The sequence below is a fragment of the Apium graveolens genome, chromosome 5 (assembly GCF_009905375.1).
Source record: "Apium graveolens cultivar Ventura chromosome 5, ASM990537v1, whole genome shotgun sequence".
Classification (NCBI taxonomy): Eukaryota; Viridiplantae; Streptophyta; class Magnoliopsida; order Apiales; family Apiaceae; genus Apium; species Apium graveolens.
In genome coordinates, this window is record NC_133651.1 from 24,875,901 (window position 1) to 24,890,027 (window position 14,127).

Consider the following 14,127-nt stretch of genomic DNA (forward strand, 5'->3'; position numbering starts at 1 on the left):
ATTTGAAATTACTTGGAAACGCTTTTGATTATATAACTGAAAGCAATCTGCTAGTCTTTGTGTTACAATTTGAGACAACTTGAGAATAAACTTCGGAAATATGAACTGCTATCACTGGTACAAGATGTGTATCTTATCTGCTCTCTAATTTCAAGTATGTTTATTACTCTCTTCTTCTTCCTATTTATAGAAGGATGAGGAGTCTAATTTCTTGAAACATCATCATTCTTTTTCTTGTAGTGGAGTTCTGCTTTCCTGAGTGGACAGCATGACTTGAGTGGGAGGTCCTCTTTTTCTTAATGTAGGGGTTGCTTTCCTGAGTGGGAGGCTGCTTTCTTCACAGGATTTTGAGTATGATTCCTCTTCCACCGAAAGTTGCTTTGTTTGGAGAATATTGCTGAGTTGGTCTCAGTGGGAATCTTCTTTTGTGTCTTCTTTGTCTTCTTTTGAATAATGCTGAGTTAGTCTCAGTGGGAAGTGTCTTCTTTGTCTTCTTTTGTGGTCTCGGTAGAAATGCTGATAAAAACTAGATACAAAATTTAAATGATGTACAATATTTTTTTTAAGTACTTTTTACCGTTTTACCCCTAATAATTTGGATTAAAGAAGTGTCTTTACAAACTGATTATAATATTGAAATAAAGGAAAACTAAACAATATGAAATGATGAAAATTTGGATGAAATTTTTGGGGGTATTTTGGACCTTTTCGATTCTTTTTTTTAATCAGTGGAAACTACAGGGGAAAAAATCCCGTGACAGTCAACTTCGTTGTCATTTCCTAAATGAACCGGACTGCTGTCGTCATCGGAATCATAAATTGAATTTGCGAGTTGAAGTAAGGATTCTTTGTATTGGCTTCTGGTTTTTGCTTGGGCTAATAATGCCTGGGCATTTGACTTTTGGGCAAAGAAAGTGGTAACTTCTTTGTTGGTAATAAAATTTTGACTTGATAACCATTTTTGAATGATCTCTTTGGAAATCTTTTGGTCTTCTTTGAAATTGCTCCACCATTTGACTTTAAAGGACCGAACAATACATGACTGTATTTGGTTGAAATGAATTTTAAACTCCCAAGACTAGACCCATGGAAGGAAGAATTTTGAACATAACATTAAGAGAGGAGGAAAACGTCTTTCGTATTCTGTGGGTTTGAAGTGTGTTTTGAACAGTTTTAGACATTCAGATGCATTTGGAGTAAGAATGTCTTCAATTGCTCCGAAGAAATCCCACCATTGAAGGAACCAAATAGGGAGTTCCTGGACTTGAATTTTGGTATTGAAATAAAATAACCAGTATGACTATTTTCCTGATTTTGGATAAAGAATGAATTATGCCATGCTTGCTGGTAATCCCAGTAAGAATATGAGGAGCAGTGGTTTAGTTGTCTTTTGAAGTTCGAAGGAAAAAATTTTGGACTGTGGAGTTCTTGGCCCCATTGACTTGGGTGGATGACCTTTTGTATTTGACATGTTGTGTATGAAGGCGTTGAGTGTTCTCTATCCCGGGCATTGTAAAAATGTTTGAACGTGACTGATTCAGTAGACAAGAGAATGGCTTGATAATAGTCATTATTTTTTTATAGATCCCAGGGTTTGAACAGCCATCCTTTAGGGAAAACATTTGAAATTGCTAAGGAGGCATCGACATTGTTAAATCCTCTTTCGACTGACACTATTTTTTGGTGGTTTCTTTTGGTATAGTAATCACAATTAGATTTTAAAAAGTTTGACTGGTTGACTACTACCTCCTGGTTTTGCATTTTTGGGGTAACTATATCTAGTTTTGACATGGATCTTTGAGGAACTAAAAGGGTTGGGTTTTGAAAACTGACTGTTTATGTAGTTTGAAAAGGAGTATTTGTAGGTTGGCTGGAAGAAGTGTTTTGTTGGGTAACTTTAGTTGATTTTTCTGAAGAGCTTTGGGAGATTGTTGAGGGATTTTGGATGTTGAGGCCATGGGCTTTGATGGTTTGAAGAGCTAGAAATAAGTTATTATCTTCTTCATCTGCAATTACCTTATCGATCCAGGATGTGATCGGTTTTCCTGAAGAAGTACTCGCTTTGCTTTGTTGAGTGGCCGGGAGGTGTCCGGGAAAGGCTGGGGTTTTTCCCCCACCTCTGCTTTTTTGAGGCATGATACTTATCTGTTTTGTAGAAACTCACGGGTCAGGAAATCAGGGACACAGTTCATATCTCCCTTAATGTGTTCAATATCAAAATAAAAAATGCTTAATAATGCTTGCCATCTGGCGAAAATTTGTTTTGATGCAATATTTTGGACATCTTTTTGTAAAACTTCTTTTGCCGATTTACAATCGACTCTAAGGAGAAATTTTTGATTTAATAAATTACTTTGAAATTTTGTAATACATAAAACAATTGAAAGTATTTCCTTTTTTATAGTAGAATAATTTCTTTGACAATCATTCCAATGTGCAGATGTAAACTGGACTATTTGTTCTTTACCATTGACTACTTGTTTTAGTATACCGCCGTATCCTAACTCAGAAGCATCTGTTTCAACTACTTTAGAAGCATTTGGATTAGCAAGGTGTAGACAAGGGATTTCTAGAACCTGAGCTTTGATTTGTCGAACAATTTCGGTATGTTCAGATGACCAAGGGACAAGGTTAGTTTTAAGGCGGTCATGTAAGGGCTTGGCTATCCTATTGATGTTTGGATAGAAGTCTAGGACATAGTTGAGACTTCCTAAAAATCTTTGGAGTTGGGTTTTATCTGTGATTTTATCGGGAAATTTTGTTACAAAAGTTAGGGCTCTTTCAATTGGTGTAACTGTTCCTTTTGATATGTAGTGACCAAGAAATCTTACACGAGTTTGAAATAGGGAAATTTTGGATTTGGATATGACTAAACCATTTTTTCTAGATACTTGGCAGAAAGTTTTAAGGTGTTTGAAATGTTGTTCAATAGTTTCTGAAAAAACTAGAACATCATCAATATATACTATACAGAATGTAGAATAGTCATTGAATATGTCATTCATAATTCTTTGGAATTCGCTAGGGGCAGTTTTGATTCCAAATGGAAGGACATTCCATTCATACTGTCCGAATGGGACCGTAAAAGAGGTTTTATATCTATCTTTTGGGTGGATTTGAATCTGCCAAAATCCTGATTTTAAATCAAATTTGGAGAATATTATCGAAGATCTTAATTTTTGTAAAAGGTCTTTTTTATTAGGTATAGGGTATCATACCCATCTTAAGGCTTTATTTAGAGGCTTATAATTGATAACTAGCCTTGGTGTCCCTCTCTCAATTTCAGCATTTTTGTTTACATAGAAAGCTGCACAGGACCACGGGGATCTAGATTTTGATATGATTCCTTTGGATTCGAGATCGGTGATCTCTGTTCTGCAATGTTGTTCTAGATCGGAGTACATTTGGATAGGTCTCGCTTTTGTTAGTATTTCCTTTTCATCAAAATCTTTTTCATAAGGTAAATCAATCATATGTTGTTTTCTATGCCAAAATGCATTTGGTAAGTCAGAACAGAGTTCGACTTCTATTTGTTTTAGTAATTTTAAGATTTTTTCTTTGATAAAGTGGTCTTGTAATTGCTTCTCAATCTTGTGAGAGGAAAGGTCTTGTTTTAGATGGGATAATTGTATCTGTTTTCCTTGTATTAAGGCATTTATCTCGTTATTATATATAGAATATGCCTTTATTGTATTGAGGTTCCTTGTTTTGGGTTTTTCAAGAAATGGGAAGGTAAGTTTGGTGTTATGGGTTTTGAAAGTAATACCTTCGTAGGTGACAGTATAGGGGGTTATTAAATTGAAGAAAGGTGTACCTAATATGACAAGATGATGTATTCCTTTAACTAGGAGAAAAGATGTCTTAATTTGGAAGGTTTTATTATTGATAGAGGCGTCAACCTTACTAACTACATTGAGGTTTGAGTTATTAGCGACGGTTAATCTTTCGTTGGTATGTTGATGAAATCTTTTTGGTATTATTTCTTCTTTAATACAATTCAAATCTGCTCCTGTATCGAATAAAGCAATGGTATCTAAGATAAAGTCATCTGAGAAGACAACTTTGACTTTTATGAGATATTTTCGGTAGGTAACTTGCCTTAATTCATATAAGAAATCTTCATCTTGATCAGGAGTATTGTTTAAACTGCTTAATTGTTTCGTTCAGTATTTTTCTCTTCTACTTCACGAACTAGAAGGACATTTAAAGCTTTAGAATCTATCTCCTGCTGCTCTTTAAGGATTTTTAATTCTTCTTTGATTTCCTTAATTTCTTTGTGTAGGTCTTGTATTGTTGGAACGGATTTTTGGTTGGGTTTTTGCTTTTTTAATATTGTGGTCAAGTCATATGTAGTTTTTGTTGATGGGAGAATAGAAGGTTTTTGTTCTGGTTTGGGTTCAATTGGTCGTTGGAGTAATTTTTCTAAGAGCTCTTTTCTTATTTGGGGATCAGTTATCTTCTCTATGATTTCGAGAGAATGTTCTTCATTTCTAGTTAGGACGTTGATGCGTCTGTCTTCAGAGGAGGAATTATGAGAGGAAGATGAGCTTGTTGCAATCTCATCTATTTGAAGAGGTTCATCATTTCCAGACATTTCAGATGTCTCAGAGTCGGAAGATTCAAGGAGTAAAGCCGAGATTTTGTTAGATAAGCTTTCTTCTATGTTTAACTCTTGTATTTTCCTATTAAGTCTGCAGAATCTAGATATATGTCCCGTTTTTCCACATTTGTAACAGGTTATATCTTTATTGGTTGGTTTAGTAAATCTATTTTTGTTGAAAGGTTTTTTGTTGTAGGAAGGTTTATTGTTATTATTAGAGGAAGGTTTATTATAGAACGGTTCTGTTGATTTTTTGTAGAAATGTTTAGACTTTGTGAAAGACCTTTTCTGATAAGGTCTTTGATATGGCTTGCATTCACCATCACATTTTAGTTTTGAATAGCTTTTGTTGGGATTATAGTCAAATTGTTGACAGAAAGTCCCTAATTCCTGCTTTGTTCTTTTCATTTCCCATTTGAGATGTCTTTGGAGTTTTAAATCTTGACAAATCTTTAGGCCTTCTCGTTGTGTTTGGCTTATGAGTTGGCCATATATCAGGTTTTTGTAAGGTATCGGGCTTCCGTGTTCAGTTATTAAAGAGGTTCTAACTCTTTCACCGAGTAAGGTTGGAAGTCCGGCTAAGAATTTTTCTTTCCAATTTGCATGGTTCGAGTCTTCTCTGAGCATGACTCTGGTGAGGAAAGTAGTTTTATATCTTTGGAAATCACTAAGTTTTTTACATTTGAGATTATGTAAAAGCTCAGCATTTTTATCTCTCAGGTGAGAAGGGTCACCAATGAAGTGGTGTGTTATGACTAGAATGAGTTGTGCGACTGCTCCTTGGATAGGGTTTCCTTGTTCATCTAAAATGGGTTTTCCCTCTTCATCTTCCCTAATGGAATTTAGGATTTCAAGATGATTTTCAGGGGTAAGGTGATAGTCCCACCAACCTTTTAATTGGCCAGAGAACCCTGCTATGAGTAATTCAGCTATAGCTTTGTCTGGGGTTCCTATTTGGGTTGTATAAGCATTGGCTGCCATGGTCATTTGTTGTAAATGATTTAGAATATTATATTCAGACATTCCATCTATATTACATTCATAAACAGATGATGCATTGAATTTAGACTGGGTTAAAATTTCAGGTCTATTTTCAACTCCAATGTCTGGGGCTGTGAATTTCGGAATCATTTGTCGGACGTCATGAACCTGGGGCATGAAAGCATCTTCATCTGAGTCATGATGTATGACATTTAGTTGTTTGGATGAAATACTGTCAGCAGCTATTTGGGTTGTGGAAGAGGAAGCCTCAAGTCTGCTAAGATGGTCTTTGATGGCTTTAACGAATTCTGGTCTATTTGTTTGAATTTGTTGTTGGCTTCGTCTAGAAACTTGGTATGGCTTAAATATGGGTTCTTGATTATTAATACTTTTGGGTAAATCTATTGTTTTTTGAATCCGGTCTTCTATCCGGTTTAGTTGACTTCCTATGCTATTTAGGTGGGTGTTTGTGTAATTAACAGCAATGATTGTATTCCTAGTATTTTTTAGTATGTCATCATTTGGTCTTTTGATGGGGTGTGCCTCGATTTTTTCACTATGAACTGTTAGTGTGACATTTCTAAAAGGTGGGTGGTGTGATTCTATAGTTCCGCTGGTTGTTTCCCATTGTTTTTATTTTTGGCTCATGCTTCGAGTGATGGGGTTTAGGTAATTTGTGAATGGGAAAAATAAGTTTTGGTCAGAGGAGTAAATTTCCAACCAATCAAAGAATATCATTTGGATTTTGTTTTGGTTAAGAAATTCATAATAAATTTCTTGAATTTGTGTCTTTTGTTCTTTGAAGTTGGTAAAAAACCAATTTCTTTTTTCAGTGTTTTGGGGAGAGTAGAACTCTTCACGGAGAAAAGTTTTATTGATTTGGAATTCTATTTCAATTACATTTAGCTCACTTGGCATTCCCATATGCTCAGTTATAGCAGAGAAGGTTGGGCATGTTGGTGAGGAAGGGGAAACCGTGTTTTGGTTTGGTGGTAATTGACTTTGTTTATAGAATGGGAGAGGTATATTGGAAGAATAATCTACACCACCCATAGAGGTATTGGGTATATCTGATGTAGAGTATCTTGGTTTTGAGGTAGTGTTAATGATAGAAGGGATTTGAGAAATCTTTTCTAAGCTTCTTGAGGAAGCATCGGAATATCAAGAACTAATAAAAGAGGCTCGGGATGATCGATCAAATGCAAGAGTGACTCTTCCATTATCATCTTGGTGAACTTGGTGTATTTGTGTGTTTGGTTCTAATCTTTCCGGTAATCTAGGGCGAGCTACTCCTTCTAAAACCCATTCAGTGGGAAGGGAAATGTCCTGCCATTTTATGGATCGAGGAATAACTGTGTTAGACCTTGAAAGGTCAGTTTGGAGAAGGATGGTTTCTCCTTTGACGAAAGCATTTTTATGCCCATCATCTCCAATGGACATTATTGCTTTGTAATGAATTCGAAAGATTAAAGCCACTGGAATTGATCCTTCTAACATTTTATAGTTGTGAGTTTTAACTTGGAGTGTCATGCTATGGATAACATTCCTGTCTTTAAGAGAAATGGATAAATTTGGATAACAACTAAAAGAGATGGGTCCGTTACATAGACTTGATTCTATGGAACTTAACAGAGAGTCATTGAACTCAAGGAATCTAGCATCTCTTAAAATGGCTAGTATTGAGGTGTCTAATCCTTCTTTGGTTAAGGGCTTAATTCCGACTTGGACTAAACCTATATGGATGTAATTGTATGATTTTGCTAGTTTTTCTAGGGAACTTTTGGTGAGAAGGTGAATTGTTTCGAATGATAATGATTTTGATAGGTGTATGTCCCTTTCTTCGGTTTTGATGGAAGAACTTGAACTATACCATTTTGTATCATAAACTTGGCTTTTGGGGATTTTTGGGATGTCCCAACGCTCTATTGTTTTTTGGAGGTTTTCGACGTTGGTTTCGGCACTATGTGTAATATTTCTTGAATCTAACGTACTAGTGGAAGAGTTTGAAAGAGATGTAGTTCTGCAGAATACAGAATCCATGTTCTAAGACCAAAAAAGACGTAGGCAAAGCTTTTGCTTACAATCCTAGAAAAAACGGGTTTACTGCCTCCTATGGACTTATAACCGATAAACTAGGCAAAATGACTCGGCAAAGGCTTATCTACAAAAATTTAAGAACTGAGAACAGAGATACAGTAGACAACAATAATACAACTCCCTCCTGGCTTTGATACCAAAAAGGACGTTATAGGACCAACAAATATTAAGAGAAACAGTAGGGAGAGTAATATTAAGAGACTAAGACATGGTATGCATATTATATATAACTATATCGTCAAAATTTGCGAGTAATATTAAGAGACTAAGACATGGTATGCATATTATATATAACTATATATAACTAAGTCATGGCAAAACATAAGAATTAACACAAAATATTAAAACATGATATGAACAAGAATATGATTTGAAATTACTTGGAAACACTTTTGATTATATAACTGAAAGCAATCTGCTAGGCTTTGTGTTACAATTTGAGAAAACTTGAGAATAAACTTCGGAAATATGAACTGATATCACTGGTACAAGATGTGTATATTATCTGCTCTCTAATTTCAAGTGTGTTTATTACTCTCTTCTTCTTCCTATTTATAGAAGGATGAGGAGTCTAATTACTTGAAACAGCATTATTCTTTTTCTTGTAGTGGAGTTCTGCTTTCCTGAGTGGACAGCATGACTTGAGTGGGAGGTCCTCTTTTTCTTAGTGGAGGGGCTGCTTTCCTGAGTGGGAGGCTGCTTTCTTCACAGGATTTTGAGTATGATTCCTCTTCCACCGAAAGTTGCTTTGTTTGGAGAATATTGCTGAGTTGGTCTCAGTGGGAATCTTCCTTTGTGTCTTCTTTGTCCCAGGTTGGAGTTGTATTATTGTTGTCTACTGTATCTCTGTTCTCAGTTCTTAAATTTTTGTAGATAAGCCTTTGCCGAGTCGTTTTGCCTAGTTTATCGGTTATAAGTCCATAGGAGGCAGTAAACCCGTTTTTTCTAGGATTGTAAGCAAAAGCTTTGCCTACGTCTTTTTTGATCTTAGAACATGGATTCTGTATTCTGCAGAACTACATCTCTTTCAAACTCTTCCACTAGTATGTTAGATTCAAGAAATATTACACATAGTGCCGAAATCAACGTCGAAAACCTCCAAAAAGCAATAGAGCGTTGGGACATCCCAAAAATCCCCAAAAGCCAAGTTTATGATACAAAATGGTATAGTTCAAGTTCTTCCATCAAAACCGAAGAAAGGGACATACACCTATCAAAATCATTCGAAACAATTCACCTTCTCACCAAAAGTTCCCTAGAAAAACTAGCAAAATCATACAATTACATCCATATAGGTTTAGTCCAAGTCGGAATTAAGCCCTTAACCAAAGAAGGATTAGACACCTCAATACTAGCCATTTTAAGAGATGCTAGATTCCTTGAGTTCAATGACTCTCTGTTAAGTTCCATAGAATCAAGTCTATGCAACGGACCCATCTCTTTTAGTTGTTATCCAAATTTATCCATTTCTCTTAAAGACAGGAATGTTATCCATAGCATGACACTCCAAGTTAAAACTCACAACTATAAAATGTTAGAAGGATCAATTCCAGTGGCTTTAATCTTTCGAATTCATTACAAAGCAATAATGTCCATTGGAGATGATGGGCATAAAAATGCTTTCGTCAAAGGAGAAACCATCCTTCTCCAAACTGACCTTTCAAGGTCTAACACAGTTATTCCTCGATCCATAAAATGGCAGGACATTTCCCTTCCCACTGAATGGGTTTTAGAAGGAGTAGCTCGCCCTAGATTACCGGAAAGATTAGAACCAAACACACAAATACACCAAGTTCACCAAGATGATAATAGAAGAGTCACTCTTGCATTTGATCGATCATCACGAGCCTCTTTTATTAGTTCTCGATATTCCGATGCTTCCTCAAGAACCTTAGAAAAGATTTCTCAAATCCCTTCTACCTCAAAACCAAGATACTCTACATCAGATATACCCAATACCTCTATGGGTGGTGTAGATTATTCTTCCAATATACCTCACCCATTCTATAAACAAAGTCAATTACCACCAAACCAAAACACGGTTTCCCCTTCCTCACCAACATCCCCAACCTTCTCTGCTATAACTGAGAATATGGGAATGCCAAGTGAGCTAAATGTAATTGAAATAGAATTCCAAATCAATAAAACTTTTCTGCGTGAAGAGTTCTACTCTCCCCAAAACACTGAAAAAAGAAATTGATTTTTTACCAACTTCAAAGAACAAAAGACACAAATTCAAGAAATTTATTATGAATTTCTTAACCAAAATAAAATCCAAATGATATTCTTTGATTGGTTGGAAATTTACTCCTCTGACCAAAACTTATTTTTCCCATCACAAATTACCTATTTATTGAAATTTATTTGATTAATTGTCAAAATAATTAATCATTTTTAAATAATTAATAACTAATAAATAACTAATAAATAATTAATAAGTAATTATTTAATAATTATTGTATTTAGAATAATTAATCCCTAATTATTAGGATTAGTTACAATTTATTACAAATATTTACAAATTATTATTACTCATTCGATTAGATCGATTATTTACAAATAAATAATCGATACAACTAGCTGTTACGTTATTTATCGAATAATTAGTTATTATTCGAAAAATAATCCAACTCAACGATCAACTACGCGTATAATTACGAGTTACTCGCATTTCTCGTATAATTATTGAATTATTACGGTTATTGTTATGACTTGTACGATTTAATCGATTATCTGTATTTAATTATTCGTTACGAATAATTATTCTGATATTCTTCGTATAACTAACTATTGCTCGAATTATAATAATCTAACTCATCGTTCAATTACTCATATAGATACGAGTTACTCGTTTTATTAAACTAATTAGCGAATCTTTAATCATAATATTCGATTAATTTTAATTCTTAATTATTAATTAATTACTTAATTACTAAATAATAAGTAAATAGATAAATAATTAGATAAATGATTAAATAACTAATTAAATAACTAAATTCGAATTTCTAAACTAGTAAAATAAGTTAGGATTTATTAGTAATAATTTTCAGAATTTAAACCTATTTTATTATATTTTTAGAATTATAAAAACTAATTTTGATTTTCATAAAATATAAATAATTAATTTGTAATTCAGGAACTTAAACTGAAATTTAGATTAGGGATTTTTAGGATCAAAACCGGGTTAATATTAGGATCCACCGGGTCGGGTCTGGGTTGGCAAGAACAACCCGCCGGTGTTCTTCACAACCCAGAAACCGGCGAGGTTCCGGCCACCGGAGCTCAATTCCGGCGAGGTCGATTTCTACACGAAACAACGTGTTTTCAGTCCGTTTTTGCTGTCAACCAATTTGTCGCAACTCCAGCTGCACATCCCCGTCGCCCTTCTCATCCATCCACCCCTATGTCATCTTTCCCGGCGAAACAGAACAAAAACCGGCGAGAATCCGGCGAGCTTGATTTGTAGTCAAAACGGAAACGTTTGGATCGATTCGACCCTCTATTCCATTCAAAATCACACCAGCAATTCAACCATACCAACATCTAATCCTAATAACTCCTACAACTCATTCTCCGATCAAATCAAGCAAAAGTCCGTCCAAATACCAATCTTACTGATTTGTACACCAAAATTTATGTTCTATATACGAAAATAAAGCTTACAACACACACAATCAAAGCCCCATACTCTACAGAACCTCAGTTACCTCTAAATTCAAACACGATCAAATAAAATTTTGCATAAACCCTAGATATAGTACAATCATCTCAAGCAATCGTCAGTAAAATTAATTAACAGGAATCAATCAGAAATCATCAAACAAAGCTATTCATAACATCAATTTCAACAAATAAACCAAGAATCAAAAGTACCAAATCGGTATAAACCCTAGAAATCGAAATTGGAAATTAACACATCAAAACATGATTTTGATACTAGAAACCGAAAGAACATGTCGAGAGGATCGATTTGGATACTCACATCGATCAATTTGATGCTCAGAAACGTTCAAAATTAGTGATTGATTTTTGACCCGAATTCTGACACGAATTGTTCTTCAGAGAATTTCCAGAAAATTTGCAGAATTTTAATAATTAATTAATTATAATTAAATAATAATTAGGCTATTTATACTATGAAAAATAATACCCCAAAATAAAATTAAGGGGCTAATTACACTCCTAATAAAAATATTTGGCCCTAATTTTTATAATTTTTGAGTATTAAAATTTAATTCATAATTATTTTATATATGCAATATATATGCCAAAATTTCACAAAAATTATGAATAATACAAAAATACAAAGAAATGGTATAAATAAAAGTCCTATAATTTTATAAAAATAAAAATATGATTTTTGTGGGGTTTTCAACACCCAATGGGGCCCGGAAAAGTCATTTTTCGTAAAACGAGAAAATTTATAAAATGCCTAGATGTTCAGAATAATGCGATGGTAAAAGCCGTTTGATTAAAAATAAGGCCCATTATTTTGTTTGAAATACTTGCTTTAAAATCATGGTTTGAGTCGTAAAACGTTTGAAATGAAAGCAATAAATGAAAAACAAAGTATTTGAAAAAAATATCTTAAAAATACCGGAATGACACAGAATGCACATAACATGTAGCAACTAGGGTTGGACAGATAATTACACATAATGACACATTAATACACATAATTTATTACAAATATTATATAATACAGACATAAATTTCCCAGACGTTACAGGAACCTGACAATTTCTAGGGAACAAGCTTGTGTCCTGGTTCAGTAAAAAACAAAATTCAGTTTCTACTTCTACAGCTGAAACTGAATATATTACTTCTGGTAGTTGTTGTGCATAAATTTATGGATGAAAAACCAATTGTTGGACTATGGTCTACAAGTGGAAAGAATTCCCATTTTCACTGAAAATCCAGTGCAGTATTCAAGAACAAAGCACATAGATATCAAGTACCACTTCATAAGGGAACATGTGATGAGTGGTACTGTGGAACTTCATTTTGTTCCAAGTGAAAAGCAGCTTGCAGACATATTTACCAAGCCACTTGATGAATCCACCTTTTTAAGGTTGGTAAGTGAGTTAGGTATGCTTAATTATTCTTGAATCATTTCAGATATTTTGCTAGTTGTTATGCAACCAGAAATTTAATTGATTTTTCTGCATTAGATGAAATTTTGGCTAAGTCAAAATTTACATCCCGACGGATGATCATTATCCATCGAGTTTGATCATCCGTCGGAATATTAATTGTTAATAAAAATCAATTATTTTTCTGGAATATTTTATAACTCGACAGATAACTGATTTATCCTCATCCGTCGAATTGCCTCAATCCTAGCCGTTAAAATTCTGAACATTATCCATCGGATATATTTACAGTTTGTAAGCATAACACGACGGATAATTACAGGACTTTTTACAATTTGTTCATTTTTAAACGACTATTTTGGGCAATTTTTATTGGTCACTTTATTTTACTTTATTATTTTTGTCAGTTTATTTCTGAGATAGTATAAAAGCTAAACTCATTTTCACTCTATTATTTTATCATTCTCAATATTCAATTGCTCTAACTTCTTTCTTCCTCAAAAGCAATCACTCTCTCTGCAAATTTCAATCTCTAACAATGGCACCAGTCGTCAAAATCATGTCTCAAACTAGGTACATCTATGAAAAGAACAACTTCACAGCTCTAGTGAACAAGGAGATTCAACAATCTGGAAGTTACCACAAAATGATGGATTTTGTGAAAGGCTGCAAACTCAACTATGCTATGTTGGAATCTCCCACCATCTGCTGTGAGGTTGTAGAGGAGATATAGACAACTGCAGTGTACAGCTCAACTGATTAGACCATCACATCCACTCTTAAAGGTAAGCAGTTTTGCATTAACAGTGATATTGTCAAAGCATGTTTTAGAATTCCTGATAATACTGTTACTGTTCCACACACAGACACTGATATAGTTAACATGCTTAATTCCATGGGCTATGCACTCACTACCTCTAAACTAAGTGAAATTAGAAGGTTGGGTCTTATGATAGAATGGAGTTATCTGTGTGATGTGGTAAGTAAAGTGTTTTCTGGTAAAATTAGCAACTTTGACTATATTAACATATCCATGCTTAACATGCTAGTTACTGATAAGTATTTCAATTTCAGTGACTTGGTTTTGTTTGAGTTAGGCTTTAAGTTAGGAGAACTCAATAAGAGAGGTAAAAGTGTCTATTATGCTAGATTTTTCATGATGCTTGCTAACCATCTCATTGAGAATATTGTGATTGAGAACCCAACCAACAAGCTGAATTGTTGGGTTCAAGAAAGAAGAATAATTGCAGATCTTAATAGAGCAGACCACCACAAAGAGGTGCCCCTCTTCTACTTTCCAGTAATGGAAGGACCCCAGGTAAGTGAGGTAATTTCTACTGTCTCCACTCTTCCAAC